The following is a 14,860-nucleotide window of genomic DNA, read 5'->3' as shown; positions in this document are numbered from 1 at the left end:
CAAATCTAAAAAAAAAAACACTCCAACTTTCAAAAATATTAGGCTTTGATATTTATGAGTCTTTTGGGTTGATTGAGAACAGTTGTTGATCAATAATAAAAAAAATCATCTAAAATACAACTTGCCTAATAATTCTGCATACGGTTTATCTGTCTATCCATCTATCTATCTATCCATTATCAATCTATCCATTATCTATTTATTCATCTATCCATTATCTATCCATCTGTCTATCTATCCATCTATCTATCTATCCATCCATCCATCTATCCAGCTATCTATCCATCCATCCATCTATCCATCCGTCTATCTATCCATCTATCTATCCATTATCTGTCTATCCATCTAATCGATTATCTATCATCTATATTATTTATTGCTGTTAAAGCATTAAACGCAGGGACCAACCTGCGAAAAACGCACCAAAAACGCACCAAAACGCTGTAAAAACGCTTGCGTTTTTCGGTGCATTATTGGTGCGTTTTTTTAACGCAGGTGTGCTAATCCTGCACTCTCAAGAAATTTCTTGAGAAAAATCCTTTCTAGTGAACACATAGCCTTAAAGTAATCGAAAATGTTATGTACCACTAAAATGCTACAAATAAAAGCTGCACCTCACAAAAAAGAAGTCCTCACTCAGGTCCATGTTCTGTTAATGGAAATATAGGGGGCTTAAATGTTACTAGTTAACAAAGGCTCTGGAAAAGTGACATGTATTCTCTATATGATATCCAGGGAAATCTGTGGTCTCAAATTAAAAATCCCCCCACCTTCTGAGCCCCACACTGTATCTAAGCTACAGTTAGCGTCTACATGTTTGGCATTACTTTAGGGAAGAGAGCCCACTTAGAACGGTTGTCCAGGACTTTATATTCATTGCCTATCCTTAGGATAAAATAGAGATGAAGACCAGCACCGTAATAAAACTCTTGTCTTCATCTTAGATGGTTAAAACATGAGGAGGATAAAATAGAATGACAGCTGACACATTTCGGACAGGGTAATTACTCATAGGTGACATACTTCTGAAAGAAAAATACATTTATAACTTAGTACACAGACATGAGGTATCTTGACAGGTGCATGACCATGTTTGTCATGGTATGGTGTATTCCGAGTGATCTTCCTCTAGTGGAATACTGATGATGGAAAATAATCACTGGGATCAAGGACCGATCGTGATACCAATGTGATATGACTGAAAGAATGAGTGTGATTAGATAGTTATCCTAATCAAAAGATAGTGATCACAGGTATTATTTGATCCATCCAAAACTCAGTATCAAAGAGGTGTCCTCTGGTTGAACCTATTTCACCATGATGAAGAATATACGTGTTAGTAGATCTTGAACAAACCACTTATGAGGAAGGAACGTTTACAGTTCAACTTACAGGAAACTCGTGGTTAGCTAAAAACATGTGTAAGGAAACTGGCATGTAAAATTCACGGCTCACTGCAATATCTCTAGGAAACTGTGGTCGGCCAGTGGTCAACTAACAAAATGTGCAGGAAGCTACTGGTGCCCACAGCCACGTGTGGTCAGCTTACATGACCATGACTCAGCAATCACATGCTGGTCACAATTGCAATACTGCATTTCCACACGAAGTACAAATTTTGCATAAAAATACAGGACTCGCTTAGTGAGATTAGGGACATTTCCAGGACGCTCAAAGTGGACGCACTGCGCCTGTGATGCAAAGGCTGGGTTGTTTTCCTTCTTACTAATCGAGTCCCTCGATGAGAAAGGATTGCTACAACATAACGGTAATGTTGATGCATATTTCACTTATTGTATAAGATTTTATGACTATAAAGTAGTTCTAATGCCTATGTACCATTGACTATTCATGTGCTATTAAAATAAATAGTATCTTGCTATATAGAATCTTAGTATTCGTGCCTGATTAAGATATCAGTGAGCGCTTCATAAGTACGGGCTTTCAGCCCCCTTTTTAGTAGAATTTAGCAAGACATAAATTGGCGTAGTCGGCAGGATTACTTCTATAAGAAGTAATTAACGAATTTTTGTAATTTTTTGTAAACATATTTTTTGCAAATTTCCATTTTGTTTTCGCAATCTTTTTGCATAGTATCAAAATGTTCAGAAAACGTAAGGATAATGTTAAGGAGGTTGTTGTGGAGATCCCTGGCTGGACTGAGTCTCCCTACAATCTTATAGCACATGAATTGGTCAATTGTGGATTGGTGGGACAATGGTAGGATAAGCTCAAGGGTTGTGAACCTACTGATGTTGTGAATGGTCTCAGTAGTGTCCCTGTGAAAACAGGTGATGTAGTGTCTTTAGGACGGCGCATCTGGATTTTAGCAAGTGCATATTGCGCGATGCATGAACGTAATCTAAAGATGCAGAAGAAAGGTTCCCAGATGGAACAAAAGATGATAAATTAGGTGGCCAGAAAACAGTTCTGGAATATAAATACACGACTGTTGAAGGAAGAATCACCGGTGAAGTGGGGAAAAGCATATGAAGATTTAACCAAACAACAACAAACACATGCATGGTTCACAGACGGATACATAGTTATGTGAGTGGGAAAATGTTGTGGAAAAGTGTTGCATATAATCCCAGATTGGAAAAATTTCTGTCAGTAGAAAGGGAAGGCAAAAGTAGTCAATATACAGAACTCTATGCCATATTCTTGACAGGGAAAAGAGTGTAATTTTTTTTATTGATTCTTGGTCAGTAGCAAATGGATTAGCCACATGGATGATGGGATGGAAAAAACACAAATGGTTAATTCATGGAAAAGAGATTTGGGGCAAGGAAGTGTGGCAAGACATTGAAGAGATTATTCAATTTACCAAGACCACTGTATTTCATGTCGATGCTCATGTCCCTACTGACTCACTTGAACGTTTGTTTAATTCAGAAGCAGATAAAGCAGCAGCCATCAGACAAGTCAGTCCAATAGTTGACAAGGAAAAAGAGGCATGGTTGCAAGGTACAGCTGTTTGGGCACACCAGAAAAGTGGACATTTGGGAGAAAAAGCCACTTACAGGTGGGCTCAGGAAAGGGGTGTGCCTCTTACTCTTGATATCATTAAAGAAACCATTCTACACTGTTCAGTGTGCCAATATTCACAAAAGAGGGAGGTTCCACATACAGTAATGGGACACATAGGTTGAGGACAATTACCTGCACAAATTTGGCAGATGATTTCATTGGTCCATTGCCAGAAAGTAGAGGGCGTAAATACGTCTGCAATGCAGTAGACACAAACTCAGGTTTGATGGTGGGTTTTCCCTGTAAGGTAGCAACCCAGTGGAGTGCTGAGAGAACTTTACAAATCAAGGTACTGATGCTAAATTTGGGAAATGAATCTTTGATCTTAGTGAAACACCAGAAGGTGGCTCAGATGTTGATAATTCCAATAAACTTGTCTGAGATAAGAGAAGGAACTGCCCGGGCAGAATTAACAATACAGGGTACTAAAGGTTTTGGATACTCTAATATTACAAATGTAGGAGCAAAAATAAGGATTCAAAACCTCCAAGGACCGCCCGCAGAGGTAATAGCGGTCGAAAAAGATTGTACTCTCCTGATAATGAGACCAGGAGTGGAGAAGTGGGAATATGTTCCACAAGAAAAATGTTATTTACGAGAATAATAGTGTATCTCTATTTGCAGATGGTGTTGTAAATAAGCGGAATCCATGGTATCGGTTACTGCGAAGAGCTCGATAGTGATGAGATGGAGAAATTCCTGTGTTTGATGTTCGCCTCTTTGGTCGTTGGATGGACAAGTTTACATCAGGAGGAACCTATAGCGAATAAATTTCTGATGCACCATCACATTTTAACTGATGTGCTGAACAGTAGCCAACACACAGATTGCTGGATCTGTACACATTCTCTGATTACAGCTACCAGTATCTCTTATCTGGCTACCCCGGTATCGATGGAGGAAATCTTAAAGTCGAAAAGTTGTTCTGATCATCTTGCTGATCAAGACACTCAAACTGTTCATCTATGGAATACTACAGTACCCATTCCCATAGTGGGATGGATCAATCTTCCATGGTGGCAAGGCAATTTGAGTGGAACAGTCACCAATTTACAATATCTGGCTTTTAAGGGAGGAATTTGGTTATCAAGAAATAAGACTGGACTGACTAACCTGGGATTCCTCCCTATGGAGAATATAAAAATACGTTTTGGGACAACTACAAATACTTTAGATGCTTTTAAACGCAGCTTAGTGGAAAGGACAATTCATGATATGTTATGGCCTTATGCCAATATGTTCATAAATGGGACTAGTGAAACTTGTAGTAACATATCGGGAAATTTAATGTGTAATGATTCCTCTGAATATCGAGCAATTGCCAAAATACATGATATTCAAGTGAGCTTTTCAGATAATATTGCTTTTAGTTTTAATATACATAGTAGTGAAAGTGATTATATTTGTGATTCAACGTTTATCCAAACAAACCAAGAAATCAAAATTTGTGGCAAACGATGCCTCTTTGTCATGGTATGGTGTATTCGAGTGATCTTCCTCTAGTGGAATACTGATGATGGAAAATAATCCCTGGGATCAAGGACCGAACGTGATACCAATGTGATATGACTGAAAGAATGAGTGTGATTAGATAGTTATCCTAATCAAAAGATAGTGATCACAGGTATTATTTGATCCATCCAAAACTCAGTATCACAGAGGTGTCCTCTGGTTGAACCTATTTCACCATGATGAAGAATATACGTGTTAGTAGATCTTGAACAAACCACTTATGAGGAAGGAACGTTTACAGTTCAACTTACAGGAAACTCGTGGTTAGCTAAAAACATGTGTAAGGAAACTGGCATGTAAAATTCGTGGCTCATTGCAATATCTCCAGGAAACTGTGGTCGGCCAGTGGTCAACTAACAAAATGTTCAGAAAGCTACTTGTGCCCACAGCCGCGTGTGGTCAGGTTACATGACCATGACTCAGCAATCACATGCTGGTCACAATTGCAATACTGCATTTGCAAAGATGTACAAATTTTGTATAAAAATACTGGACTAGCTTAGTGAGATTAGGGACATTTCCAGGACGCTAAAAGTGGACGCACTGCTCCTGTGATGCAAAGGCTGGGTTGTTTTCCTTCTCACTAATCAAGTCCCTCCGATGAGAAAGGATTGCTACAACATAACGGTAGTGTTGATGCATATTTCTGTTATTGTATAAGATTTTATGACTATAAAGTAGTTCTAATGCCTATGTACCATTGCCTATTCATGTGCTATTAAAATAAATAGTATCTTGCTAAAAAGAATCTTAGTATTCGTGCCTGATTAGGATATCAGTGAGCGCTTCGTAAGTACGGGCTTTCAGTCCACTTTTTAGTAGAATTTAGCAAGACAGTGCACTTGAAAGTATCGATTAGCCTCTAACACACTAATTCGATCACTTCCTATGTGTTAGGAAAGATCACGGCTACAAGATGGTAATAAGATCAAAAATTGAAACAACAAGAGAGTGAACTGGATCCTAGGGGTGATCACATATATGAGGAATTGACCTTCACTTCGTGAAAGCCAGCATATGCACCTACCTCTAATCCGCTCCTATGGGCAATGGAATATGGACTATTTGCTAGTAAAATAAGGGTGAACTAGAGCTGCACAAAATGACAGAATTGGGGCCAAGGATGGGTACTGCACATCTGCCTCGTATTGATTTGAAATTGACAAATTATTAAAAAAAAACAAAAAAAAAAAAAAAAAACACCAACAAAAAGCATACACTGTGATTTCCTGGATTTTTCTCAATTCTGTCTGTCACAGTTCAAATGTACTTACCATACAAAATTACAGACCTCTTCATTCTTTGTAGGTGGGGAAACTTGCAAAATCTGCAGTGTTTGCAACCTTCCTGATATCTTATTTTTTTGCCTGTTTGTCACACTGAAATGTTTCAGATCACCAAACAAAATTTAAATATTAGATAAGGATAACAAGTAAACCCAGAATACAATTTATAAAAGAAAGTCTATTAAGGGAAAAAGAAATCCAAATCCTAGTTACATAGGTTGATAAAAGACCTAGGTCCATCTACTTCAACCTTCCTCCACCAATTATACATTTTGTCCCTAAGGCACGTATAACCAACAATGTTGTGTGTACTGAGGAAATCATCCAGCCCTTTTTTAAAATCTGTTATAGTATCTGCCATTACTACCTCTTGTGGTAGGGCATTCTACAGTCTGACTGCTCTAAATGTAAAGAACCCTTTCCTTTTTAGCTGCCGGAATCTCTTTTCTTCCACTCGCAATGTATGCCCCCTGGTCCTAAGTATTGTCTTTGGAAGAAATAAGTCATATGCCAGTCCTTTATATTGACCACACATGTATTTATACATGTGAATGAGATCTCCTCTGAGATGTCCTTTTTTTTTTAAGGTAAACATATCTAACTTTTTCAACCTCTCATCATATGGGAGGCCTTCCATTCCTTGTCGTAGTCTATTTAGCCACCTTTGAACTGACTAACTTCTGAATGTCTTTTTAAAAATATGAAGCCCAAAACTGGATCCCATATTCCAGATGTGGCCTTACAAGTGATTTATAGAGGGGTAACAATACGTTGGGATCACAGGATCTAATCTCTCTTTTTATACACCCTAAAATCTTGTTTGCTTTAGCAGCTGCTGCCTGACATTAAGTACTGCTGCTCAGCTTATTTGTAATGAGAATACCCAAGTCCTTCTCCTGTTCTGTAGTCCCGAGTTTACTTCCATTTAATGTATACGTAGCTATAGGATTACTCCGTCCTAGGTGCATTATTTTACATTTATCAACATTAAATCTCATTTGCCAAGTATCTGCCCATTCTGACATCTTATCCAGATCTTTCTGTAATATTGTACTATCAAGGTCAGTTTTTAATATCCTACATAGTTTGGTGTCATCAGCAAAGACTGACACTTTATTAATGACCTTGTGGATGGGATAGATAGTAAAGAGATTAAAAAGAATCGGTCCTTCCACCCCACTGCTGACTATAGCCCATTTAGAGAATGTACCAATTATGACTACTCTTTGTTTCCTATCTTTTAGCCAATTCCTTACCCAGTTGCATATAGTTTCCCATAGTCCTTGCTTCTGCAGTTTTAGTATAAGGATATTATGTGGTACAGTATCAAATGTCTTTGCAAAGTCCAAATAAATCACATCAGCTGCATTACCAATATCCAGATTTGCACTGGATAAATCTGCAGGGCGCTGTGTGAAAAAGTGACTGCTCAATAAACTTAATAACTGGTTGTCCCACCCTCAAAAGCAAAAACTGCAATCATGCTTTTGCGATACCTGGCAATAAGTGTTAAAACGCTCGAGGAATTTTTGCCCACTCATCTTTGCAGAATTGTTGTAATTCTGCCACATTGGAGGGTTTCTGAGCATGAGGGTTCCCGACCTTTTTAAAAAGGTCACGCCACAGATTCTCAAATCGGATTAAGATCAGGACTTTGAATAGGCCACTAAAGTATTAATTTTGTTTTTCTTAAGCCATTTAAAAAGGAGGACTTGCTGGTGTGTTTTGGATCACTGTCCTGCTACATAACCCAAGTGCGCTTCAGCTTGAAGTCACGAACAGATGGCTAGACATTTTCCTTCAGTGTTGTTTGCTAGATAGCAATTCATGGTTCCATTTACCACAACAAGTCTCCTAGGTCCTGAAGCAGCAAAACAGCCCCAGACCATCACACTGCCACCAAATTTTATTGTTGATATGAGGTTCTTTTCCTACCATAAAAGTTCAATTTTTGTCTTGTCAGTCCACAAAAGTCTTGGGGATCATATAGATGTTAAATCCAAACACAGAAATAGAGATCCATATCTCATATATGTATATCTACTGTGAGACTGTGACCGGGGTTATCTATGACGGCCGGTATGTCTCGCCCAGGTTGTGCTCACTCCATGATAGAAAGTAAATCCACTATAGGGTTAATGCTGTTTCCCTACAGGCTTAAGGAAGGGTTAAAAGGAAACAGGAACGAGGGCAGGTGTGCCGGGTGTGGGGGAAGTGACCAGAACTTCCTGAGCCCTCTGCTGGAGAGGCACATGTATTTTGTTATGGACTTTTTTTGTTTGGACATTAAACACCGTGTGCTGTGAACCTTGATGCCTGGATCCCGTGTCTTCTGCTGCGCAGCCGACCGCGCTACCTCACATATGGTGGAGAATGCGGGCATGACAGCCGGTGAGGTGTAGCATCCATCCCTGGTGACCCAGCTGCGCATGTCCTGGATTCGAGCGGCTATACTACAGCCCAAACCCGGCGACGCCATGGAGGACATACTAAAGCATTTGGCTCAGGCTAATGCACAGCAGCAACAGACCAATGCACACCTGCTCCAATCCTTGCAAGTGCAGAAAAAAAAACTCCAAGAACAGTTGGATCAGGCCAATGCACGTCAGCAGCAATCCTTGCAAGTGCAGGTCAAAATGCACCAAGAACAGATGGAGCAGGCCAATGCACGTCAGCAGCAAGCCTTACAATTGCAGGAAAAAAGGCACCAAGAACAGATGGTTCTCCTGGCCAAGTCGATCCGTGCCGGACCGGCAGCAACAACCCCGGGACCGGGTGACGACGGCAGCGTCCGGAAAGCGGTGAGACAAGCGTTGCAAAAGATGACCCCGGGTGATGATGTGGAAGCGTTCCTGGCGGTGTTTGAGCGGGTGGCCGAGCGGGAAAAGCTGCCGACCCCGCAGTGGGCTGAGGTATTGTCGCCCTATCTGACGGGGGAACCCCAAAAAGCGTACCTGGACCTCGGTACCGAGGACGCCATTGACTATGTGACCCTGAAAGCCGAAATACTGGCTCGGTTGGGGGTGAATACCTATGTACGGGCTCAGCGGGTAAATCAGTGGTTCTATGAGGAAGCCAAACCCGTACGCTCCCAGGCCTATGACTTATTACATCTTGTAAAAAAGTGGTTGCAGCCTGACACTCTGAGCCCGGCGCAAATGGTGGAAAGGGTAGTAGTGGATCGTTTTGTGCGCACTTTACCCGTCACCGTTCAACGGTGGGTAGGACAGGGTGACCCGAGTACCCTGGACCAATTAGTGTCCCTGGTAGAGCGGCATGTGGCTACGCAGGACTTGATACGGGACACTGAGACTTTGCGTACCGCCCGTCGGTCCGGCCCCTCCAAGCCTAGGGCCAAGGACCCACCGCCGACACCGGTACAGGAGTCCGCTACCATCCTGGCTGAGGCCGCGCCCGCCGTTCCTGAGGTCCGGAAGGCCATGTACCCTAAACGACAACTTGTCAAGGGGGTTTCCTTCCCTATTAGATGTTGGCGGTGCCAGCGGGTGGGACATATGGAAGCCCAGTGTCCACTCACCACGGAGCCCATGGATTGTGGGGTTACCCGGCGGGGTTCAATGTATGCTCAGGTGGTGTGTACCGCTGACCTGGTCTCCCCAGAGACAGAGCCCCACTTGTGCCAAATACAGGTGAATGGATGTCCGGTTACAGGATTGTTGGATTCCGGAAGCTTAGTGACCCTTGTGCGATCCACCTTGAGAGCTAAAGTAAAGGCCACAGGACGCACTGTGGGGGTGGTTTGCATACATGGGGACCGCCACGACTATCCCACGGGGATTGTCACCATCACAGCACCTTGCGGTCAGGTGCAACATGAGGTGGGACTTCTTAACACTCTTCCTTATGACGTGATCCTAGGAAGGGATCTGCCCTATTTTTGGACTTTATGGAGGGGACCCCCTAAGTCCCCTCAGATATTGGTCGGTCCGGGACCTGAGCCCTACAATCCTGAATCCGGGACACCTGCCGTAGGGGTCACGATGATAGGGACAGAGTGTGAACCCGATAGGTCACCCCTAGAGGTATTGGCAGGAGAGGCTGAGACGGTCGAGCCCATCCCGGAGTTGGAGGCGTCCCCGGATACGTTTGGGACAGCCCAACTCCAGGACCCTACGTTAATACATGCCCGGAGTCGGGTGACAGTAGTTGACGGGGTGGCACAGCTGCCCAGTGCCCAGGTAAGGTACCCCCATTTCGCTCTTAAGCAGGATTTACTCTACCGGGTAGATGAAATACGGGGCGTAGGGGTAGAACAGTTGGTGGTGCCCCAGCCGCATCGCCGGCGGGTCCTCGACTTGGCTCATAAACACCTGATGAGTGGCCACCTAGGGATCAAGAAAACGCAGGAGCGAATATTGCAAAGGTTCTATTGGCCCGGGGTCTTTGGGGAGGTAAAACGGTTCTGCGAAACCTGCCCGGAGTGTCAGCTTACTGCACCCCTGACCCATTTTCGCAGTCCGTTGGTACCGTTACCCATTATAGAAGTCCCTTTTGAACGGATAGGGATGGATCTGGTGGGGCCCCTCGTAAAGTCCGCTCGAGGGCACCAACACATCCTAGTGATCGTTGACTATGCCACCCGGTATCCCGAGGCGATACCTCTCAGACATACTGCAGCAAAGCTTATAGCTCGGGAGTTGTTTGCTGTGTTCTGCCGGGTGGGATTGCCCAAGGAGATCCTTACGGATCAGGGGACCCCATTCATGTCTAAAGTGACCAAAGAGCTATGCCGGCTACTCCAGATCAAGCAGTTGCGTACGTCTGTGTATCATCCGCAAACGGACGGTTTAGTCGAGCGTTTCAATAAAACCCTGAAAACCATGCTAAGAAGGGTGATTTCAAAAGACGGGAAAGACTGGGATATGATGCTTCCCTATCTGATGTTTGCCATACGAGAGGTGCCACAGGCATCCACGGGGTTTTCGCCTTTTGAATTGTTATACGGGCGACATCCCCGGGGATTGTTGGACCTGGCAAAGGAAACATGGGAACAAGAGCCCACCCCCCATAAAAGTGTGATTGAACACATTTTGGGTATGCAGAACCGCATAAGCGCGGTCATGCCAATTGTGAAGGAGCACTTACAGGAGGCTCAGGCCGCGCAAAGCGGCCGCTACAATAGACAAGCCACCGTGCGGACCTTTAAACCCGGGGATCGGGTGTTGGTATTGATCCCCACGGCGGAGAGCAAATTCCTGGCTCAGTGGCAAGGCCCCTACGAGATAAAGGAAAGAGTAGGGGTGGTTAACTATAAAGTATTGCAGCCCGGTAGGCGGAAACCTGAACAAATATACCATGTCAACCTATTAAAACCTTGGCAGGAACGGGAAAGCCTGATGGCTGTTTTTTCCCCACCTCCCTCCTCTTCGGGTCGTTCACATCCGGCTCCAGCGACCTCCGGAGAGGACGAACCGGAAGTAAGGATTGGAGAAGCCCTCACCAAGCAACAGAGGCGAGAGGCCAGACGGTTGGTTCAGCAGAACCCCGATGTCTTCTCCGAGCTGCCCGGTAGGACCAGTCTGATACGACATGATATTGTCACCGAGCCCCACCTGAAGGTACGCCTGAAGTCATACCGGGTGCCGGAGGCTCGACGACAAGCCATATCGGAGGAAGTAAAGACAATGTTACGCCTGGGGGTCATCGAAAAATCCCGGAGTGAATGGGCTAGTCCGATTGTCCTAATACCAAAACCCGATGGCTCCTTAAGGTTCTGCAATGACTTTAGGAGATTGAACGAAATATCCAAGTTCGATCTCTACCCCATGCCCCGGGTGGATGAGCTGATTGATAGGCTGGGACAGGCGCGATATTTTACCACGCTCGACCTGACCAAAGGGTACTGGCAGGTGCCACTAACGGAGTCCGCCAAGGAGAAAACAGCTTTTGTTACGCCGGAGGGTCTCTTCCACTATGTTGTCTTGCCTTTTGGGTTACATGGCGCTCCGGCCACGTTCCAGAGGTTGATGGACTTAGTGCTGGAACCCCACCAGGCGTATGCATCAGCGTACCTGGATGACATCATTATTTACAGCTCCGATTGGCAGACCCACTTGGAACAGGTACAAGCGGTGGTGGACGCGCTTCGAACAGCCGGATTGACAGCCAATCCCAAGAAATGTGCATTGGGACTCACGGAAGCCCGCTACTTGGGCTACGTGATAGGCCAAGGAGTGATTAAGCCCCAAATTAACAAGGTTGAGGCGATCCAGAAGTGGCCTAGACCCCTGACCACGAAGCAGGTTAGGGCCTTCCTGGGTATCGTGGGGTACTACAGGAGGTTTGTAAAGGATTTTGCGGGACTATCAGCCCCCTTGACGGACCTTCTCAAAGGCAAGAAGTCCGTCATGGTGCGGTGGACTCCGCAGGCCGAGGACTCCTTCCGGGCCCTGAAGGGGGTCCTGTGCGGACAGCCCGTTCTGGTCAACCCTGATTTCCGGAAGGAGTTCATAGTACAGACTGACGCCTCGGAGGTCGGCCTGGGGGCAGTGCTGTCTCAGGTGGTTCAGGGGGAGGAACACCCAGTCACCTTCTTGAGTAGGAAGCTCACCCCTCCCGAGCGGAATTATAGCGTAGTGGAGAAGGAGTGCCTGGCGATCAAGTGGGCCTTGGAGTCCCTACGCTATTACCTGCTGGGACGGCAGTTTCGCTTGGTGACGGATCACTCTCCACTGGTCTGGATGAGGTCCGCCAAGGAACGGAATGCCCGGGTTACCCGGTGGTTCCTTTCTCTGCAGAACTTCCGGTTTACGGTTGAACACCGGGCCGGTAGGTTGCAGGGCAACGCCGATGCCTTGTCCCGCGGCCCGTGCTTGATGGCTGGAGTTCAACCCCGCACGCTTGAACTGAGGGGGGGGGTATGTGAGACTGTGACCGGGGTTATCTATGACGGCCGGTATGTCTCGCCCAGGTTGTGCTCACTCCATGATAGAAAGTAAATCCACTATAGGGTTAATGCTGTTTCCCTACAGGCTTAAGGAAGGGTTAAAAGGAAACAGGAACGAGGGCAGGTGTGCCGGGTGTGGGGGAAGTGACCAGAACTTCCTGAGCCCTCTGCTGGAGAGGCACATGTATTTTGTTATGGACTTTTTTTGTTTGGACATTAAACACCGTGTGCTGTGAACCTTGATGCCTGGATCCCGTGTCTTCTGCTGCGCAGCCGACCGCGCTACCTCACACTACCAATAAAAGCATATAAACCTACAATAGACCTGCATTATTATATGGTGTATCAGAGAAACACACATAATTCCAAAAATGTACAAATTTTATTAACATGATTTTAACAGACATCAAGAATTCATCACATAATTAAGAGACGGATATCAGAAGGACACACAGTAAAAAGTTATTCTTCCCCATTAAAAACACAGAAACAATCCTGGGACAGTGTGGTGTTGGAACTAGTATATGGTAGTGATCATGAAAATTATACCGTAGTCATTAAGTACAGCAGACATGATATTACACAGCTGACAATCAGGAAAAGACATACAAACTATGAATGTCAAAAATTAACACTGCCGTGCAAATGCATAATGTAGAGGGGGAATATTACAAGTTGAATATAATTATAGATAAACTTCCATAATAAGAAGTGCAATTATCACCCCTATGCATTGTTCATATACTTCGGGTTAGTAAAGCCCCAAAATTCGCCATACCCATAATGCATATCTTATAGATGTTTTCTGGCAAAACTGAGAGGAGCCTTTAAATGTTCTTTTTGCTCAGCAGTGGGTTTTGTCTTGGAACTCTGCCATACACTGACCTTAACTGAGGCAATTAAGGCCTGCAGTTATTTAGAGGTTGTTGTGGAGTCTTTTGTGACCTCTGTCATAAGTAGTCGCTCCGCTCTTGGGGTAATTTTAGTTAGTCGCCAACTCCTGGGAAGGTTCACCATTGCTCATGTTTTCGCTATTTGTGAATAATGGCTCTCACTGTGGATCACTGGCGTTCCAAAGCTTTAGAAATAGCTTTATAAACTTTTCCAGACTGATAGATCTTAATTACTTTGTTTCTAATTTTTTCCGGAATTTCTTTGGATTGCCACATTCTGTCTAGCTTTTCTGCATCTTAGGCTGCTTTCACACATCCGGCTTGAGCTGTGCGGCTCAATCCGGCTGTGCAAGCTATGCAACGGATGCGGTGAAAACACCGCATCCTTTGCATAAGTTTTTCCCTTGCGGCCCGTCCGGTTTTTGCCGCTTGCGGCATGCTACTGAGCATGCGCAGTGGCAAAAACCGCATGCGGCGGCCGGATGCGGTTTTTGCCGCATCCGGTCGCCATAGGCATGCATTGAAAAATGCGCCGCATCGGCCGAATGCGGCGCGATGCGTTTTTTTTTCCGCACGAAAAAACTTGCTAGGCAACGTTCCATCCGGCCGCCGTATCGGCTAAATCTGCCGCATGCGGCAAAAACCGGATGGAACGCAAGGCCATGCGGCACAATGCGGCACTAATTAAAGTCTATGCAGAAAAAAACGCAACCGGCAGCAAAATAAAACCGGTTGCGATTTTCCTGCAAAGTGCCGGAGTGTGCCGCATTGCAGAAACCGGAGGTGTGAAAGCAGCCTAATTCACTTGTTAAGGCAGGTCCTATTGAAGAGATTTATTGATTGAGAACAGGTGTGGCAGTAATTAGGCCTTGATGTGGCTACAGTAATTGAACTCAGCTTCCCAAAGATGTGAGAAACCATAGTTATTTTATTTTCTATGGGGGGAGTGTCACTTTTTCACACAGGACCCTGTAGGTTTGGATTTCTTTAATTTCCCTTAATTTTTTTTTAATGCACTGTACATCTTCAGATATAAATGTAAATGTATCAAAGTTATATCTTCAGGATTTTTTAGTTAGTAGTCCAAAGGAATATAACAATAAAACCTTGTTTCTTGTTTGTCAACTTACAATTTCAAAGAAGGAACAGAATAAACAGCATGTACAGCAATAAAGGCCCCCCTAATTAATACTTGGTTGCACACCCTATGGCATTAATGACAGCCTCCAAAT

General features: G+C 44.4%; 1 protein-coding gene across 2 annotated transcripts in view; it reads right to left on the bottom strand.

The window, feature by feature from the left end:
- The window catches only part of SLC40A1 (solute carrier family 40 member 1), a 353,113-nt gene that overhangs the window by 311,835 nt on the left and 26,418 nt on the right, over positions 1-14,860 (bottom strand). The gene's annotated exons all lie outside the window — the stretch shown is intronic.

This window comes from Anomaloglossus baeobatrachus, chromosome 7 (assembly GCF_048569485.1).
Source record: "Anomaloglossus baeobatrachus isolate aAnoBae1 chromosome 7, aAnoBae1.hap1, whole genome shotgun sequence".
Taxonomy (NCBI): domain Eukaryota; kingdom Metazoa; phylum Chordata; class Amphibia; order Anura; family Aromobatidae; genus Anomaloglossus; species Anomaloglossus baeobatrachus.
This window is presented reverse-complemented; position numbering and strand designations above follow the sequence as displayed.